This window comes from Rhipicephalus sanguineus, chromosome 7 (genome assembly GCF_013339695.2).
Source record: "Rhipicephalus sanguineus isolate Rsan-2018 chromosome 7, BIME_Rsan_1.4, whole genome shotgun sequence".
In the NCBI taxonomy this organism is placed as follows: domain Eukaryota; kingdom Metazoa; phylum Arthropoda; class Arachnida; order Ixodida; family Ixodidae; genus Rhipicephalus; species Rhipicephalus sanguineus.
Window position 1 is genome coordinate 67,268,108 of NC_051182.1, and position 2,749 is coordinate 67,270,856.

At 49.9% G+C, this 2,749-nt stretch overlaps 1 non-coding gene across 1 annotated transcript; it reads right to left on the minus strand.

Annotated features, from left to right (window-relative positions):
• Positions 1 to 1,903: 1,903 nt before the first annotated feature.
• LOC119401036 (U1 spliceosomal RNA) lies at positions 1,904 to 2,065 on the minus strand. Its single transcript, XR_005185376.1, has one exon. It is a non-coding gene; the product is annotated as a U1 spliceosomal RNA (small nuclear RNA).
• Positions 2,066 to 2,749: the final 684 nt, after the last annotated feature.

The following is a 2,749-nucleotide window of genomic DNA, read 5'->3' on the forward strand; positions in this document are numbered from 1 at the left end:
CCTAGTAACAAGGCTTGGCATAGAGATGAAAGGCTATGACCATTTTACATTATTTATAAAAAAAGTCACAGTTTCGCCGCAACGGCGAAGCAATGAATGCGATAGCAACAAATTGGAATCTAACGCGCAGAATGGAAAGCAGCTCGAAATTGCCAGCGCGTCGCTCGAGCCCAAAGGACGCACGAAAAAAACGCACACAGGACGAGCGCGAACTATCATGTGTCACAGCTCGATACTTGAAGCGCACTGCTAAAACATAAAGCAGGACGCACGAAACGAACGAACAGGTACACACAGGACGAGCGCGAACTAAATGTCGCAGTTGTTACTTATTTCTGTTTGAACTGCGCGCTCCTTTCGCAAACGCGGCCGCTGCAGCGAGCGAAAGACCTTCGTTTAGGGAGCCTACATGACCGGCCGTTACCTTCGTTGAGCTCCTCGCGCCATCTCGCTGGCAATGACGAAATGCTTATAAGCGCCTGCCGTCTCCAAGTCCGGCCAGCGGTAAAGGGTGTGTATATAACGCTCGCCGTTAGCTCCCGAGAGGATCGGCGTTTCGTGGCGTAGTGCCTAGCGCCACGGGCTGCGGAGCGAGAGGTCCCTGGTTCGATTCCGCGCTTCGGAAGCATTTTTCTAAATAATCTTTCTTTGGGAATTTCACATATATATACATACTTATACATATACGATGAATGACGGCGACGGACAAAAAACGCCAGGCCTGCGCTGAAACCGCAGCAAAGTCACAGCGAAAGCTGGAAGAGCGGCGTTTCTAGAGCCCGTTTTAAGCTCTCTTGGGGCGAGAATACAAGTACACTAGAAAGGTACCCACTACGCCATAAATCACAATTGTTCTGAAGTTGGGAAGCACCTACTAAGCCATTATTCGTCATTCTGCGGAGAAGCGAGGCACCAGCTACACGTCTGTAAGGCATTATGTGCACTTTGTTGACGCGACGACTGATGACGATGAAGAATTATGGCTCAGCGTTTTGTAATGGGTTGGAAGCTTTAAACGGCCCACCAGTTATGTAATTTGCATTGGGTGACGCCCGGTCGCTATTTCTCTCTCCCGTCATGCTGTATAACATACGTTGACGTGGGAGAGAGACGGGGGGGGGGGGGGCGAAGAACTTCACTGAGACCTCGAGGAAATGGATCATGCGCTTATGGGCTTCCTTGGCAAACAATACAAGTTCATTTGCGAGGAACCCACTACGCTATAAATCATTGTAATTTTTGAGAAGTAGGGAGCAGGCACTGTGCCATTTTTCGTCATTCTACGGAGAGCATTGGTACCTGCTAAACGCATGTAAGGCGTTATGCGCACTTTGTTGATGCTGTGCCTGATGACGATGAAGAATTATGGTAGATCCCTTTGTAATGGGTTGGAAGCATTCAACAACCTACTCGTTGCGCAATTCGCATTGTGTGACGCCTGGTTACAGAATTCGCGTTGTGCGACGCTTGGTGCTTATTTTACTATACAACCACGCTATATGGCATATGCTAGTGTGGTTCCTTCCCGACATGAAGCCTGTATAGGACCTTTTTGCAAAGCAGTTTCAAGCACCGGCATGGCTCAGAGGTTGAATACTGGGCTCCCACGCAGAGGGCCCAGGTTCGAACCACGTTCCATCCTGGAAATTTTTTCTTATTTCCTTTTTTTTCTTATTTCGAGCGATACTGGTTACGGACACCGGCGGCGGCGGACAACTACGGCGCCAAAAACGGCCGGTGAAATGATCTCATAACAGCTTCCGCTGTAAAAACCCGCCGAGACTGTCCATATTTCGGATTTAGTTATTGGGCTTCTGATCGCCTACCACCTTTGTGTCATGTGCTAATCTCCAGATATTAGAACGGCTTACAACTTCGTCTTTTTTTTTAATTTGAACGTGCCAGAGGCTGGCGCGTACGCCTAGCCCCACTACTAAAAATTACATGCCCCACCTACCCCGGTTTGGGGTAGTGGCGTGCTTCAGCCCACCGCAGTGCAATGGAAAGGCCTCGGCACGGGAACCCGGCCTAAGTGATCACCGGGAATCCAACACCAGGTAAGTATGCAGATCAGCGCTTCGGAACAGCAGGCCACTTCGAAAGGCGCACCACGTGGCGTAGGTGATGAAAATCACTTTACGTGACACCGTAAACGCTGCTACGACGCGATGTTGCTCGAAATGATCTTAAACAATAAAGAGGCCTTTTGCCTACACGACTGTTATCCAATTTTTACACAGTGTTTCAGTAGTAATGCTCATACCTACCAATACACAAGAAAATTGTGAGCTATTCCGCTCTGTGGAGGGCAACGAAGCTGTTTAGCACGCGTCACAAATGGGACAGAATTCTGAACAAAGCTACGAACTCATCTACTAAGGCTGTTGGAATCGCGCGCACGCGCACCGACTATCTAGAGATAGCGTCGAGGTGCGCGTGGCGAACGGCTGGCCCACCTGCACGGTTCAAAAGGGGCAGCCTGCGTGCTGCTCAGGGGAGAGGTTCCTTGGCTGCCGCCAAAGATAGACGCTGCTCGAAATCACGGCTTTCGCCTCGCTGTCCCGTGCCCCGGGGCTGCCCATTCCTTATGAGCCGTTGCAAGCCGTAACTTTAAATAACCTGTTGTTCTTTGTTGTAATTTGAAGCCTCCGTCGTCCTTGCTTTAAATGGGGACGGGACGCAGCAAGCGCAATGCCCACAAGGCGAAAGTATTAATTATATGTCTCATCAGTGCAGTGGTCAAAGCCCA